Raw genomic sequence first — 18,624 nt, forward strand, 5'->3', positions numbered from 1 at the left:
TTTTCTAAACACATATTTCTTCTTTTGAATTTTACATGGATATTTTTAAAAGCCTGTAATGTGAGATATACATGGTAAATTCTAGGAGCATCTCAAAAAATTACAAAGTTACCAAGCAGTGTAATATACTTAGAGTCGTAATATTAATATAAAGTAGAAAAAATATTCAAGATGAAATGAAAATCATTCCAACTTATTTGGAGAGGTTAAAGGTACTTATTGTGGATTTTTCAAATGCTACAACTAGTTAGACTTTCTAAAGGCACCTACTGTTACCTGGTGTATATTAATCTATTTCCCTGATACTTGGGTATTTGCCTTATTAAAAATGAAATTTATAGTTCCAGATAGGAGATAAAATGGGATATTACAGAAGAGCCAGGCTTGTTAGACCTAGAAAACATAGCATCAGGTTATTGTTATGCAGTTTTCCTGAAACCCAATGGGAAAGAAGACCTCAAGCCAAAGCCTGGAGTTAAGGATCTTTTTCACCAATTTACACAGAAACCTATACTCTAATGTCAAAACGACACAAAACAAAAAACCAACACGATCAGTTTCTTTTGACGGTTTGTGAGTACTTGCTAAATACAGTTATATTTTTTCTTTTTTAAAGATTCTGACTTGTTAATGTGTAGTACACTAAGTGAATATTCATTAATTATGTCATTACTATTATTTTACAAGCATCTAGCGGTTCTGTATGGAATATGATTAACTGGTAGATAGTTCTCACCTAAATGGAGGCAAAGTTTGGAGTCAGGTCATACTGACTCACATAGAGCCAAAAAAGAGTAAGTAAGTCTAAACTCAAAGTAAAAGTCTCTTTGAATCTTAAATTCTTCATTTTTAAGCATGTTGCCTGCTTTACAGAAACTATTTTAGAGTGTTTAGGACCAACAATTATTACTGGCCCTGATTCATTTATTAACTTTGATTCATATAACATGTTTGCATACAGTCAAATAAGTTGATTTCATGCACTTTTGATGATGATAAAAAAATGATCCAGGGAATATTGCAGAAATTGGAGAGTCCTCTTTCCCTTCTGTCCTCATGTTACTCTGGGCTGTGGATGAGTCTATTTTCTGGAGCTAAAACTTCAAGACTTAATTTGTATATAGTTTAAGGTGTATAATTTGCCCTTTAATAATTGCTGAGACAAAACTGGCCCAGCTGGTGGTTCTGAAATATGGTGGGGATACCGCTAGGAGTGCCCAAGACTCTTCAGGGGGTTTGCAAAGTCAAACTGTTTTCATAATGCTACCCAGATGTTTAACCTCTCACTTGTGTTTTCTCATGAGTGTACAATTATCTTCTCCAGGGACTACATGGTGTGTGAGATCTCAACAGGTAAAATACAGAGGCCAGGATGAGATTCCAGTTATTATTTACAAAGTCAACATAAAGGAGATTTGCAAACATATCAAACAATGCCACTAATTTTCTAATTTTCTTTTAAAACATAATTATTTTTCATAAACTAGTTACTTATATTTATATGAGTTATTATTTTTAAATCAATTGGTAAATACTTATAAAAGTTCTGTTATAATTTTTAATATATTAAGTATCAAATGATAACTCAAACAACAAAACTCTTTGTTGTTCTCAATCATTGTTTAAGAGTCTAAACAGTGTTAAAAATAAAATTAAAAGAGTTTGATCCAAGAGTCAAGGCTGACTGTTAGAGAATAAAATCTTAGGGCTAATCACAGAACATTTAAGAAAAAAAGAACATTTTCTTTTTTTTTTTTAATTTTTTTAATTTCTTTATTTATTTATGATAGTCACAGAGAGAGAGAGAGAGAGGCAGAGACACAGGCAGAGGGAGAAGCAGGCTCCATGCACTGGGAGCCCGATGTGGGATTCGATCCTGGGTCTCCAGGATCGCGCCCTGGGCCAAAGGCAGGTGCCAAACCGCTGCGCCACCCAGGGATCCCAAGAAAAAAAGAAAAGAGAAAGACATTTCTTACAAGTTGTGGACACCAGAGAAAAGAGCAAGCAGAAATAGATGGAAGAGAGAGCTATTCTGATCTCTGCTACCACCTTTTTATCCTGGCAGGTGTTATTCCAGGACACCCTGGTTTTCTGTCCACATATCTGCCACATTAATACAAATGATTATTGTTGGAGAAAGCACGTAATGCCATCATTAAGCACAAAAGCCAACTGACTGTTGTGAGGAAGGGTGTCTCTGTATTCATTTGCTTTCAAAATTATATTATTATATTTAGGAATGGATGTTTTGCATTATTTATGTATTGACGTATTCTGCAATATTTTAAAAGTGTGTTATATTTATAACTTACATATTTATTTATAAAATGCATATGCCTTATAATGGTAATAAACTGATAATACACCAATAGCTTACATACATTTAAGTCAGTATTTTATTTTATTTCCTTAAAGATGTTATTCATTAGAGAGAGAGAGAGCACAACTGTGGGGATGAACAGAGGGAGGGACAAGCAAGACTCTGAACTCTGGACTCAGGGCATGATCCAACTGCCCCCAAGATCATGATCTGAGCCTAACTGAAGAATCCGACCCTCAACTGACTGAGCCACTCAGGTACAAATTAAGTCACTATTTTAAGTAAAAAAAAAAAAAAAATATATATATATATATGTATGTATATATATTTTTAATATATATATTTTATTTTGAATGAATTAGCAATTTTTAAAAGATTTTATTTATTTATTCATGAGAGACACACACAAAGACAGAGAGACACAGAGAGGCAGGGACACAGGCAGAGGGAGAAGCAGGCTCCATGGAGGGAGCCCGATGCAGGACTTGATCCCAGGTCTCCAGGATCACGTCCTGGCACCCAAAGGCAGGCGCCAAACTGCTGAGCCACCCAGGGATCCCAAAGGAATTAGCAATTTTTATTCTATTTATTCACCCTGAACCTTATTACAATTAAATATATTATTATTTATAAATAGTATAGTTATTTATTTTAGAATAAAGTTTTAAGTTAAATAATGAGTAATGAAAAAAGAGCTTATATTAAATCACATTATTAACTAGTGTATATTTTTATGCCATTATAGGAAATTATAAAAGCAAAAGAACAGAGCAGTTAAAATCCCAACTGTAGTTTTTGACTCTGGTGGCAAGATTGTTTTTAAAAGTTAGGAAAATTCTATTTAGCTATTTTAGTTACTATTTTTATTGGTAAAAAATAAAAGAGGCCAGATTAATTGTGCTATTATGAACACGTGAGATTGTCTGGCTTTAAGTTTAACTAACTTCAAAAGCTGGATATGAAGTAAGTACTACTACTGTCTTTTTAGGTGAAAAAATTTGATTAGGAAATTATACAAAAATGTTTTAATATATAGTTTATAAAGATAAAATTGAGAAATAGTATTTATTTGATCTGATTACATAATGAATATATACTCAGTGTGAAATTTCCCAGAATGCAGACATTTCTAATGAAACAAAATCACCCATAACCTGTCACATCAAGATTACCAGTGTGCTTATGTGTTGTGGCCAGTTAATTTATGGGATATTTAATCCTTAACAAAGTGTAAATCAGGTTTCCTCTGGTCAGTGTCCAACTGAACAAGAACGTTGGCTACAGAATTCACCATACAGTTATGAACTATTACTAACTTCATTAGCTTTCTTTATAAAAATCCATCAGAGGCAATATATTGCCTCCAGCCTTAATTGGCTTCATATTCTGACCAATTCTTGAAAGAATTAAAGATAAATTCCTAGAAATCCTAATTCTTGCTTAAAAGAAACTGTGTGTTAAAGAATTCTTTGGTTTATGCCTCAGCGAACTTTTTAAACTACATATTTATTTTTAGGAATTGGAGATATATGGCAGTATGATAGAAACAATAAAAAGTGTAGCTTTAATTAACGTATACACATTTTTCATGAAAATAGGATATGCCCAAGATACAACAAAGATTAGAAATTTAGAAATTTAAATTTAAATTTAAATCTGTTTGTAGGGATGTCTGGGTGGCTCAGCAGTTGAGCACCTCCCTTCCGCCCAGGGTGTGACCCTGGAGACCCGGGATCGAGTTCCACATCGGGCTCCCTGCATGGAGCCTGCTTCTCCCTCTGCCTGTGTCTCTGCCTCTCTCTCTCTCTCTCTCTCTCTCTCTCTCTCTCTGTGTCTCATGAATAAATAAGTAAAATCTTTAAAAAAAATAAAAATAAATAAATCTGTTTGTAATGGGCAAAACAATCTAGTGTAAGAGACCTGGAAGGGTAGTTATGAGTAGGGTGAGTGTGATTCATCTAAAGAACCATACCAGTCAACTCAAACAGATGGCTGGCTTGTGGCAATGCAGGCCAGTACTGACATTGCCAGATACTTCCATTTTTCAAAAGAAATGGAAAATCTGGATCTTTAAATGAAATCTCCTGCTTTTATATTTTGACCAACAAACAAACAAACATACTAGTGTGAACTGCAGGAGGCAAGCAGCCTCCTCCAAGGCACCTGGTAGGGACATCTAGTTAATGGACTGCTTACCATGGAGATAATGTTGGTCAACACTACAATGCTTGTAAGTGAAATTTTAGAATATAGTATTACAACCTATATTTGGAATTTGTATGTCCAAAATTGTTTTATGACTTCTTTTCTCTTACAAACAGTAACAAAAAAGCCTACTTGCAGACTAGACTAAGCCCTTTATTATTTTTAGACTTTCTCAGCCCTAAACTTTCAAACTCCTAAACTTTCCTTTGAGACTTCCTGTTCTTGAGTCATAAAGGAAATATCTTGTTCCCTACTGAGGCCATTAAAAGAGGTTTCTAATAATGTAAGATTTTTTTTTTCCTAAACACTTCAGGGTGCTCTACTATTTATATTCTTTGGTTATAGATCTTATAGATATAGAAATTCAGAGAGAGAAAGGAGGAAGAAAGTTTGTTTTTGTTTTCTGGTGTTCTCCATAGGCGACTGTTATTTTTGTTTTAAAATTTAGTATTTCCACCAAGATGAATTCCATCTAAACTTTACATTTGTAGCCAAATATGCCTTGAAGATTTCTTGCCATTATTTATGGCTTATGTGGGTAGAGAATAAATTTTTCTTGTGAAAAAGAGTTGAAAGGTGGCTGCGAGAGGATGTCCTTGTGCATTTTCCAGTGTCTGGTAAATGATTCAATAGTGGAACTATGCTGGCCTAAAATCAGGTTTCCTTAAACTTTGTCTCCTGCCAGGCGTCTGGCTATTTGAGGCATATTTTTGCTCCAGTTCTTAGGTGGAATTTCTTCTTTTACCAAATATAAGGCTTAGAAATGTATACCTTGTTTCGTGGACTCTTCTTGTCCTTCATATTCGGGAACCACGTATCCCACTGAGCCCTACTGTGCTATCTTTGAACAACACATAGAGGTAAAGCCATTCATGTTTGACAGAATGGACACACATAACTCTGGAGCTTTATAAGACACAGGGATTGATTCATCTAGTCAGTGCAGCTTATGCCTCCAGAGACTGAGTAAATGGGGGTGAAATGTGGGGTGGGTAAGGCAAGAAACAGACATCTCCCATTCATTTCCTAGCAATCCAAATTCTTATGCACCAGAATGAAGAACATGTGTGTTCACAATTATGTCTTTTGAATCATAGTATTTCTGATTGCAGTTACCAGAAACCCTATAATTCCTGTGTAAGTTATTGACTATTTTCTTTAAACTTTAGTAAAGTTATACTTTTTAAAAAAAATTTAAAAGTTATCATTATTTTAACAGAAAAATATTAAAAGTATTATAAAGTATTATAAAGGAGTGAGAGTCTAGTACCATCATTATACAGAGCTTATATTTCAAACTTCATAGTATGACATATTTTTCTAAGAGAAATTACACTTAAACATAGAGATATAAATAGGAATTAAAAATAACTAATACACATTGTAATAGAGAGAATATACATAACTGAAAATCATAAAAGCCATAACGATTATACTATAGTTTAAAAAAAGTTTCAGCTTTTCTCTCACTAAGCTATTACGAAAGAGAAAATTGCTATAATTTGTATGCTATGGACTCCCATCAGGTCCTTGCTGACTCAGTGACTGACTAACAAGTAGGCTAATTTAAGTGTAATATCTCTTCTGTTCATCCTTTATTAGTGGTGTGTAAGAGCATTGAAAAGGCCAAAAGTCAGGCAACGAGAGAGAAATAATAATACCTTGGTAATCTACTGAATTGGGGAACCCTGAATATCTGAGAAGCATATACATTCAAGTTACCTCATTTTGAAAAAGCAACTCCTAGAGTTTGTGTTTTAGCCTAACTAGTAATCTAAATGGTTATATGTATGTCCAATTAAGTAACTAAATCTAGGCAAATAAACAAAAGAATTATATCATTTCAGTACACATTTCTTTTTTTTTTTTTAAGATTTTATTTATTTATTTATTCATGACAGACACAGAGAGCGAGAGGCAGAGACATAGGCAGAGGGAGTAACAGGGTCCATGCAGGAAACCCGATGCAGAACTTGATCTCAGGAACCCAGGGTCATGCCCTGAGCCAAAGGCAGACGCTTAACCACTGAGCCACTCAGGCATCCCTCAGCACACATTTCTTAAATATATACTTACTTAAAACTCCAGAGAAATAATATTGCAACAGTGTATATGGAGATGTTACAAACCTATTGGAAGACTAAATAATTGTCAGATTATCACCATTTCTGAATGTGTCATGATATATAGATGGGAGATCAAAGTGTACTTTGTAAATTTATAGAAAAAGATAAATTTTAGGGGAAGTTTTATGTATGTGTAATTTCATAGGAAATGATTTTAATTTCCTCTGTGAAAAAAAGCAAGTTGTGAAATATTAAATAAAATGACAAAGACAATTTTAAATCTGGCAATGTGAAAAAAGAAATTGTTCCTAAGGCTTTTTAGTCTAAAGATGGAAACCAGACTTGTTTACATCTCTTGGATGTGAAATTCTAATGAGTAATGACAGCAGCTTCTAGGCAGATGACTCAAGTCTGTTAAGAATGCTTGTGCCATACAGATAAAAAGGAAAGAGAACAGCCATAATTAGGAAGGCCATTCTGATCACTGGTTTGAAGATCAGCAGTACTTATTCGTTGGTCTTGGGATCAATGATTCCAAGACAAGTTGACTACTGACACTATATGTGTTGTCAGACTAATTGGAGAAATTGGCATTGATGCAGTAAATGGAATTGAACTAGAGCAGCTTTAAAATGTCAACACTTCTGCAAAAGAGGGTTTGGGTTAAATGAAAAAAAAAAAAACCCTCACATTAGATAAATCAGAAATATAACCAGTCTATGGATGATACACTGCACATTACAATGATACGGATGAATGAGCAGAGTACAAGCTGGTGGATCTTGGTTACATCACTTAATTTTTCTGAGATTATCGTCTCACCTATAAAAAGGAGAAAGGCTTTTTTTCTTCCAGATTTAGAGTGATGATCATTTTCTTTAAGATTATCAAAATTTTAAAAAATTAAAAAAAAAGATTATCAAAATTATAAATTGCTATTCAAATGAGTTTCTTTTTTATTGGTGACTTAGGCTTTTTGCTTATGCCATACTATATGAGACTTTCTGACTTCACATCAAAAGATCTTCTTAGCTCTTTTGTAGAAAAAAAATGCTCCCATGTGTACTTTTGGATTTTATGGCTAATTTTTCAGAAGGTTAATAGATATGATACTTGGGGCTTTATTAAATGAAGTTTGTGAAATGTAGAGATAGATATATATAAAGGGTTTATTTCAGGACTTTTCAGAGCCTTCAAATGCTAATGTGGTTTGTGTCTTTCCAAGAGCTTGTGGGAAAATGAATCTGTTGGATCTCAAATTTGTTTGAACACAGTATCTTTCATTCATTCTATTGATTGTTTCCTTTTTGTGCAGAGATTTTTAGTTTAATGTCCTCCCACTTGTCTATTTTTATTTCTGTTGCTTGTGTTTTTGGAGTCTGTGCAAGAAATTACTTCATTTTCTAATGTCATGAAGCTTTCCCCTATGTATTTTCCTGTGACTATGTTTACATTTTTTATCTATTTTAAGTTGGTATTTATGTATATAGTATAACATAAAGATCCAATTTCAGGGATGCTTGGGTGGCTCAGTGGTTGAGCAATTGCCTTCAGCTCAGGGCGTGATCCTGTAGTTCTGGGATCGAATCCCACATCGGGCTCCCTGTTTCTCCCTCTGCCTATGTCTCTGCCTTCTCTCCGTGTCTCTCATGAATAAATAAATAAAATCATTTAAAAAAACAATTTCATTCATATGTGAATATCCATTTTCACCAACACCATTTAAAAAGACTATCCTTTACCCATTGTTTATTTTTGACACACTTGTTGAGGATTAGTTGATAATATAAATGTGGGTTTACTTCAGAAAACAAAAGATAACAAGCACTGATGAAGATGAGAAGAAATCGAAACCTTTGTATACTCTTGGTGGAAATGCTAAATGATGCAGCTACAATGGAAAACACTATGAAGGTTTCTCAAAAAAAAAAAAAAAGAAAGAAAAAAATAGAAATAGGGCTACCATATGATCCAGCAATTCCACTTCTGGGTATATATTCTAAATAATTGAAATCAGGAACTCAGAGGGATATCTGCATTTCCATGTTCTCTGCAGCATTATTCACAATAGACCAGATACAGAAACAACTTACATGTTCTACATGTTGTCCATCAGTAGATGAATGGATTTGAATGGATTTAAAGATGTGTTATATACATACAATGGAATCTTATTCAGTCTTTTGCTTTTCTTTCTTTTTCTTTTTTCTCTTCTTCTTCTTCTTCTTTTTTTTTTTTTAAGAGAGAGACAGAGATTGAGAGAAGGAGAGTAGGCACACATGGGAGGCAGGGTCAGAGAACTCAAACAGACTCCATGCCCAGTGTGGAGTTCGACACCAGGTTCAATCTCACAACCTTGAGATCATGACCTGAACTGAAATCAGGTCGATTACTTAACTGACTGAGCCTTGCAGGTGCCCCTTATCAGTCTTTAAAAAGGAGAAAATTCTACCATATGTGAAAACATGAATGAAGCTGGAGAACATTGTGCTAAGTGAAATAAACCAGTTAGGTAAGAACAAATGCAGCATGATTCCATTTATAGGACATATCTAAAATAGTGAAACTCATAAAAACAGAGTTGATGTGGTTTTGGGGACACCTGAGTAGCTCAGTGGTTGAGCCTCTGCCTTTGGCTCAGGTCATGATCCTGGGATCCTGGGATCGAGTCCCACATCAGGCTTCCCACAGGGAGCCTGCTTCTCCCTCTGCCTATGTCTCTACCTCTCTCTCATGAATAAATAAATAAATCTTTTTAAAAAAAGAATGGTGGCTTTAGGAGCTATGGGGAGGGGCAAATAGGGAGTTGCTGTTCAATGGGTATAAAGTATATGAGATGGTTGTGTTCTAGAGATCCCCTATATAACATTGTGTGTATAGTTCACAAGTGTTTTGTGCATTTACTTTTTGTTTTGTTTTGTGCATTTAAAATTTGTTGAGAGTAAATTTCCACAATAAAATTGTTACCACTTTTGTTAATTTTTATAAAAAAAGACTAGGGCAAAACTGCGGTGCCAGCTAAGTTTGCCTTAATTTTTCCCAATAGATACATAACTTTAACAACACTCAAGCCAATGAGACAGTCTCAACACCAACACCATGACTGAATTTGCCTTCCTTAGGTAGTACTTCCCACCCTAGAACCCTCACATTTAACTTCCACAGGGCCCAATTTCTGCCAGATGATGAATTAAGCCATGTATAATGAGTTCAAGTGCTTCTCTTTCTGATTAAAGCAGTACTATATCATTATTGTTTGGGGAGTATCTTATTCAAAATGGTACCAATGCTAAAAATTCTAGGATTGTAGATTAATTTTGAAGGCATGAAGTTTCATCTCCACTTTAACAGAATGATTTGAGTCAGCACATACTATTTGCCAGATATTAGTAATATAGAGAATTATATCCATTCTAACAGTAGCTGCCTGCTGAGTGGAGTACAGATGAAACAGAAAATAAAGAGACTAAAGAGTTTTTGTTATTGTGATTATTTAATTAATGCAATATTTCAATGTAAATGAAAAATTATTTGACAAATTTTTTTCTACCAAATTAAAATATTACAATCTGAGATTTGAAATGGACATTAATGGTTGTTGGTGAGACTTCTTTTTTCTTAAAACAAGAATCTATTTTATATCACATGATTGAAAATGGTTGTATATGTTGCCTTTACTTAAATATTACTGATAATAAGCTGAATTGTTAGATAATTATTCAGTATATGGAGATAAACATCCATCTCCTTGATTTATCTAACTATTTATTCTACTTTTGCACTCTGGAGTAAAAAGAGAAGTCTACTTCTTATTTTCACATGACAGCCCTTCAAATCCATCTACACTTTGATGTTGGGATCAATGATTCTAAGACAACTTGAACAGCAAGACTACATGTGTTGTCAAGTAATCAGAGAAATAGCTATTAGTGCATTGCATACTAATAAACTTGAGCAATGTAAGAAAATTAAGACTGAGATGGTGTCTCTCCCTCACCCAAACAGTTCTCTTCTCTTGGCTAAGCAACTATAATTCCAGCCACCTTCATTTATATGACACAACTGACAGTCCTCTCATCATTCTTTACTGTCTTCCTGATTCCGAATTTAGTACAATTTTTAGTAATCTTATTAAGGTGGGATACTAAGACACACAGGTGTGGTTAGTCCTAGACAGACAAGATGCTCCAGATTGCCTCCTTCAAGGTCATGTGAGTTTTATTGTCTTGCAATAAGATAACAACTAAGATAACTTTTTACATAAACAGTTTACCAACCTGGTTAAAATGTTTTGAAATTAGTCAACTGACTCTCTCATCTTGGATGGAAAATGTATCTTCAGATTTATACACTTAATTTTATTGTTCAGTTCATATTAGTTTTCTATTTGATAAAAATATTGTTAGCATTAATTATTTCATTCAATTTATTGGCTAATATTACCAACTGAACCTCAAACACAAATTCTAATCATGTTTTCTGTGTTATCATCTAAATTAAACACAGTAAATATTATATGGCCTTATGAGTCTTGTATTTTTACTAGATTCTATCTCTAGTATCTTTCCTCTAGCTTTTTTTTTTTTTTTTAAGATTTTATTTATTTATTCAGGAGAGACACACAGAGAGAGGCGGAGACATAGGCAGAGGGAGAAGCAGGCTCCCTGCAGGGGATCCTGATGTGGAACTCGATCCCAGGACCCTGAGATTACACCCTGAGCCAAAGGCAGATGCTCAACCACTGAGCCAGCCACCCAGTCATCCCTTTCCTCTAGCTTAACCTCACTATAATAATCAACCTTTAAAAATTTGATCACAAAGATAGTTATAATTTCACCTATTTGTCATCAAGATTTTGTTATATAATCATTCCCTTGAGGGTAATATGAGAAATTGTCTAGTGACTTACTGAAAGCAAATACAACAAAACTATGTCATTTTCCTTAAATCTGAAACACGCTCTTGAAACATGAAACTAATCTGCCCTAAGGCAGAAAGAAAAGCAATAAAGGATAAAATACTCAGTGGGGGAAAAAGACAAAAAAAATGTTATGTTGGCATAAACTAATTTCTTCAGATTTGTTCCCTGACCTCACCCTCACCCTGTTATTTAACATACCTTATTTGATCATGGTACTTGACTTTTTGAACCTCATTTGATCTGTTTCTTTATGTTACCCTCAATATTACCCCATTTCACTTTCTTCCTACTTCTGGCTCTCCAAAATGCAAACAAATTTAGTTCTAAGATTTGTTTTCCATGATGGATTTCTAGTAAAACACTATCCTTTAGACTGACTTCAGCTACAAAATTATACCCCATTATTTGATTCTGATAACCATTTTCAAACCTGTTCTTGTTGAATTCTAACTTTCATGGTTACGATTACATATGATGTATTTAAATTCTTATTTTGTTATAATTTAAATTATAATTTAAATTTGTTATAATTCAAATTATAATTTAAATTTGTTATAATTCAAATTATAATTTAAATTTGTTATAATTTAAATTATAAGTGCCCTTAAAATATATAAAATAGCACAATATCAGAGTTAAAAAAAAAAACTTATTTATTTATTTGAGAAAGAAAGCGAGCAGGAAGGGAGGAGGGGCAGAGTCAGAGTGGGAGAGAAAATCTCAAGCAGACTCCCCATTGATCATGGAGCCTGACACAGGGCTCAATCTTCCCTGAGATAATGACCTAAGCCCAAAACAAGAGTTAGATGCTTAATCAACGGAGCCACACAGATGCCTAACAATATCAGAATTTTTTATATTTCAGGCAGCAATTCATATAGGTATTGTTTGGCTATAGTGATTGTTGTAGTTAATGCAATGTTAATGTTGTATTTGACATAGTTAAAATAATGTAGTTTATTAACACTGCTTATTAAGAGATTCTAGCCTCACTTCTATCCGCTCCTGGCAAACTCCCCTGTTTAACTTCAGTATTTTTTAAGGAATTTTGAAAGAGTTTAAGAGTGGAGTCTAAATGACTTTTGTATGTGAATTCTTTTAGAGCCAATAAGTCTTATATGATCCATTTCTACTTATTTCCACAGACTAAGCCATGATAAAAGAGTTACTTAGTTAATAATCTTTTATAAATTAAGGTATTAATAAATATGTATAACTTAAGCCAATGAGTCTACTCTCATGGGCATTTGTGAGAAATATTAGGTAACAAAGATAGGATGAAATTATTTTGGACCTCATTAAAAATAATGGTTCTTAAAGTTTTATGTTAATCAGAATAAACCATGATGCATGCTTAAAATATAAATTACTAGACCACTCAAATAATCTTATTAAACAATAATCTCAAGAAATAAGACCTGTGAATCAGATTAATAGTTCCCAAATGATACCTGATTATTGTTCAGAATTTAAGTGACACAAATTTTTTGTTCAATATATAAAGAGCAATATACATAAAGAAGTTAGAATTGAATAAAGATATGCTGACTTATAAAGAACTAGAAAGAGAATAAGCAAGGTGGTGGAAAGCTCCAGTTACAATTTAAATTGAAGTTAGGATGTACTCTATAGTCCCAAATGAACATTTTGGAGACATATTGGAGATTGAAATAAGAGATATGAAAATTGGTTACTTTTACAGCTAAGTTTAATTTAGTGGAGGGATAAAGAGATTTGTAAGAAGGATATTTATACAAGCTACTTTAATTATTTTTTGAAATGGAAAATTTAGCTGCTAAATAATAAGACATGATCATTTTAAAGAATAGAATTACCATGAGCCATAATAAGAAGTTTTACAAGTTGGGAACTTAAGAATGTTACACACTGTGCTGGCCTAGTAGTTTCACTATACTGCTGAAAAATTTCAAAGATATGCTGAATATTTTCTGTAACAAGGAGTTTATGACCTTCTGAAGAGAATCAGATTAGGGGAAAGTCTAATTTTTAGAAAATAATTTAATATTCCATTTGCTCTGCTTCTCTTTAGATTTTACATATTTTTTATATTAGTATTCTACAGAATATATTACTTTAAATAATCACTTCTTTTATGTTACTTTTGAGAATAATCCTAAGAGGGGAAAATCTGATACACCCCACAAATCTTCAATCTTTACAACTTAAGTTTTTCTCACCCTAATAATAGTTTCCACATTGTGTATAGATTCAGTCTTTATTTTACAAGGCATTGGCAATATTCTCTGCAGCTATGTGGTCGGAGTGGTTCTCTTGCTAGTTATATAGTATTCTTTTTTAAAAGATGTATTTATTTATTGAAAGCTAGAGAGTGGGAACAGGGGTAAGGGCAGAGGGAAAGAATCTCAAGAAGACCCCCTACTAAGCACCAAGTCCCATGGGGGGGCTAGATCTCAAAGCCCTGAGATCATGAGCTGAGCCAAAATTGAGAGTCTGACACTAATTGACTGAGCCACCCAGGCGCCCCAATTCTATATTAATACTTAAAAAAAAGAGATTTACTTAGTTTTTGAGAGAGGGAGAGAAAGCAGGGGGGAAGGACAGAGTGAGAGGGAAAGAGAAACCCAAGCAGACACTGTGCTGAGCGCAGAGCCCAACTTGAAGCTCTATCTCAGGAGCCTGAGATCAAAATCTGAGCTGAAACCAAGAGTGGAATGCTCAACCAAATACTTTCCCTATATATTATTCTTAATTTCCAATAAGTCTTGTGTTTATCTGGTAATTCAAATGTTTGCTTTATCTTATTTCATATTTTTCCAACTTTTGATTAAAAATTTTTCAAAAATATAGCAGAGTTAAAATAATTTTTTGGTGAACACCTATATACCCACTACTTCCATTTTACCATTAAATGCCCATCTATCAGTTCATCTTCTTTTGGATGCATTTCAAGGTAAATTGCAGACATCAGCAAACTTATTCCTAAATGTTCTCAGCATTCTTGTTAATTTTATTTCAATATTTCTTTTTATTTTTTGAAAATAAAATAAAATGCAAAACCCTTAAGTGTACTTCATCTAACTTTAGAAAAAGGATTTCACCTGTGTGACCAAATCGTATTAAAGTATAAAATATTATTATTGTTCCAGAAAGTGTCCTCATACCCTTTTCAAATCAATCCAAATTCCAGCCTCCAAGTGACAGCCACTGTGCTGAAATTTGTGTCCATTCTAAAAGTTCATGTAAATGAAGTTACATAATAAATACCCTTTGTAAGGCTTCTTACCACATCACATCCATTGGTGTCATATCCAAGAACTGATGCTATGTAGCTTTCACTATAAAAATATATATGGATTTTTTTTAAATTTTTATTTATTTATGATAGTCACACAGAGAGAGAGAGAGAAAGGCAGAGACACAGGCAGAGGGAGAAGCAGGCTCCATGTACCGGGAGCCCGACGTGGGATTCGATTCCGGGTCTCCAGGATCGCGCCCTGGGCCAAAGGCAGGCGCTAAACCGCTGCGCCACCCAGGGATCCCTATATATGGATTTTTTTAAGCAAGCAACCCCCCCACTTTATTGCAGTGTAAAACACTGTTAATTTTATAAGCCATAAAAATAGAAAATAAATTAGGAAAATTAAACGTTTTCCACAAATATTCATTACTTAATATGTTATAAAAATTTTCAATGTTCTTTTGCATTAGCACTTCAAATGATTTTTCAAAATTTTTCCTGATAAGTTTAAATGCATGAAGTCCATAAGTTTAAACATTATCTTCATAGATAATGAAATAAAAAGAAATACAAGGCTAAGCAGAAAAATATAAGATTGTTAGGTCATTTTATAAAGGAGAGAAAATAGAAAGGCAAACTTAGATGTTTGAGATGTATGCAGACGTTTTACACACAACATATTTATATTCACTTTTTAGGTCCATGTTTTAACTACTAAAAAATGGCAAGTCATCCAGGACCTACAGAAGAGCAAATGCAGGAAAATAAATACTTAATGAAAGGTCTGTCCATTTTCTCGGCTTGAAAATCAAAAGTGTTTTCAATATATCAATATTGACAAAGCCCTGACTGGATTTATTGACACTAACATTACAAAGTCTGAATCTTCATTTATTCAAAGAGAAAAAATTAAACTGAGGACATTCACTTAGTATCAGATATTAGTTATTGGCAGTAGGATTTTCCACCCATGTTATGCTTAAGAAACTGTCCACCTAAGTCCATTTTCTGATGGGTGCCCAGATGCAGCAATTTGGTTTTCTAATTTTTTCTTTTTCTTTTTCTACTTCCACAGACCAAACATCCAAAATGTCCTTAGATGCAGGCTCCTTTTGTCTTCTCTCTGCAGCCTCTCCAAGCTTTGCTCTTTTTTCTTCCATGTCTGGTCAGGGAGGTGCAGACTCCTCAGGACAGGGAAAACACAGTCCCATTGGAAGAGAAACTGAGGTCTCTTACTGGCCCTGCCATAGACCAGGCTACATATGGAAATTTTATTAAAACTCATTACATTCTGTTAGCAATACTTTGCTTGTTAAGGAAAAAAATAAACTTTGAAATGTTTTGAACACAAATTACATTAGTGTCAGAAATAATTTTGGGGAAAAAAGATTCTGGATTTGAATTTTAAGACAAGATTGGTTGACAGTTCATTTTTTATTTTCTTTAGTGTGCATAGTCTTAATTATCAAGAATATATTATCAAGTCAATTTTACTTTTCCTCTACAGCAAAATGGATATAATGATAATGCTAGTATTAAAGTCCATGAGCATCTGAGATTTAATCAAAATGTCATGAAATATATTTTCATTACTATACATGTAGTTTTATAAGAGATTTTAAAGTTTGATTGAATACATTAATGTCATTTTAGAGTTCCAACATACTATTTAAAATAATGTTAGCATAGTAAATATTTCTTTTTAATATAAAAATTTATAATAATTATAAGCATTATAGGAGGTTCTAGAATAAAATTATGATATTAAAGGGTTATGGACAGATACCATGAATTTACATATAGGGTGGGCATAAAAGAAAGTTTATTGGGGAAAATTTACATGCATGGAGTTTAAGTAGAAATTTAAGTAGAAGAACATCATGATCTCAAAAGGTTAGTCCTGAGCCCAAGTTTAGGTTGAGTATAGATGGACTTTATCCACCACAGCCAACTTTTCAGTAGAGATGCCCACCTATATTAATTACAGATTTTTTTTGTCAACTGGTAAGAAACAGTTATATGAACATGTAAAAATAGAAGTTTTCTGGCTGAAAAGGAGGCCCGATGAAAGAAGAAATGTCCAACAGCAGTTCTGGTATTAACCCATTCTTGTGTTGTGCTAACTCAAACCTGCTGAGTCATCTCTTTACTACAAAAAGAAGGGAGGAAATTGGCCCCCAAGATACTCCAGATCCACCCCTCCCAATGCTTATGGAACTATTTCATTTTACCCCCGTTATCTCTGTTTCACTTCAGTCATAGAGAACATTAAGACATTTTCTGGGTCGTGAGAATAAATAAGGATTTGTATAACTGGATTAGATGGGAAGTGACATATCCAAAATTGTGAAGAAGTTACTTTATGAGCTACTGCCTGGGAAAATCATAAGAGGTTGATTGTAACAGTTTGTCCCTATCTGTTAAAAAAGGAGAAAGATATTTACCATCTTTCTCTGGTCTCTTAATTCTTTCCAAGATTGAATGCCATGCGCTCTCATGGATGAGATGGACAGTTGTTCCTATTCCCTTTTCTGGAATGATAAATTCCATAGATACCCAATAATTATCTTTTTGTCACCATGAGGCAGAGTACAGTGGCTGTGGAATCACCTGAAGTAAAGTCTGTGTCAGTGTTCATGCTCATCAGGTGTCCCTCATCTGAGCAATATTATCTATCATCTATCTATCTATCTATCTATCTATCTATCTATCTATCTATCATCTATCCATTTGCTGAGATCAAAAAAGGCACTATAAAAGTACAAGGATCACTTTGGTACTAAACTGTTTCTTCTCACAATCCTTTTCTCCCTGGCTTTGGATGTGTGGGAAGTCAGCTAAGTGTGCATTGTCATGTGTTACTTTAATAACTGACTAGAATGGGACCAGATGATCCTATAGAAGTGATCATTGAAAAGGCTGACCCTATGGCAATACATAAGTCAGAAAAGGTTCTAACTGGCCATTCTCATCCTTTTTGGTGGTTCCATTATTATGATGGCTTACAACATGGATTTAGTGGGCTGTAGAATAGATGAGGACTAATATGCCTGACATTGTAAATCCAGATGGTTCTCTCTAGATGTGTCACTTCACTTAGACATTTATAAGTGATATATGAAGATCAAATTTATTAATAAGTTGTGCGTGTTTCCAGAAGGTAGCAAGCCTTTAGCTATTCAGGCCTGAATAGACCAATACTCCTATCTATATAGGCCATTAGTAACACCTCTACCCTCTCCTCCAAAAAACCCTGAACCAAGATCTACTTTAAGGAAGGTTTACTCTATAAGAGTGGTTCTCAATTGGAGGTTATTTTCCCTGCAGGGAACATGCGACAATGTCTGGAGACATTTTTAATTATCATAACTGGCAGTGGAAGTGGATGCTATTGGTACCTGGTACCTAGAGGCTAGAAACGTTACTAATCATACTACAATGCCCATAATTGTTCCCCAAAGAAACAATGATCTGACCCCAAATGTCAATAGAGCCAATGTTGAATAATTCTATCCTATCTTTAGGAAGAGTATTAGAATAAAATGGACTTAATAGATTGGGGTATCAACAATTTGTCATCTTTAGGATGAATTGTTATAGTATTCTACTGGTTTTATCACAACTTTAGAGGTGGGCTGTTTTATTATTTAAGCGTGCTTTCAATTTAGATGTCAGGCATTGTAAGAAATATGTACTTAAATCAATTTTTAAAAATTATCGTTATTGTACAAAGGCCTTCCCAGTGTCTAATTGGGAAAGCTGTTTATATTCTTGATAGAAGGTTTGCCCTTCATTGGAGTTATAATTTCCATTTCACAATGGGACTATGGAAAATTTGCCTCACTTGATGGAAATTTATTTCTGAAAAACCTGCTACAGAATAAGAATGTTT

The 18,624-nt window shown here is 33.8% G+C and overlaps 1 long non-coding RNA gene and 1 pseudogene across 4 annotated transcripts in view; one reads left to right on the forward strand and one right to left on the reverse strand.

The window, feature by feature from the left end:
• Positions 1-2,465: 2,465 nt before the first annotated feature.
• Positions 2,466-18,624, forward strand: part of LOC140622261 (uncharacterized) — an 87,731-nt gene continuing 71,572 nt past the window's right edge. For 3 of the 4 annotated variants that reach the window (XR_012022020.1, XR_012022021.1, XR_012022024.1), the window contains exon 1: positions 2,466-2,577. This is a non-coding gene — a long non-coding RNA (uncharacterized lncRNA). The remainder of the gene's footprint in view (positions 2,578-18,624) is intronic. The other variant, XR_012022022.1, reaches the window with a different exon arrangement.
• Positions 15,712-15,943, reverse strand: LOC140622259 (small VCP/p97-interacting protein pseudogene; annotated as a pseudogene).

The sequence above is a fragment of the Canis lupus genome, chromosome 31 (assembly GCF_048164855.1).
Source record: "Canis lupus baileyi chromosome 31, mCanLup2.hap1, whole genome shotgun sequence".
In the NCBI taxonomy this organism is placed as follows: domain Eukaryota; kingdom Metazoa; phylum Chordata; class Mammalia; order Carnivora; family Canidae; genus Canis; species Canis lupus.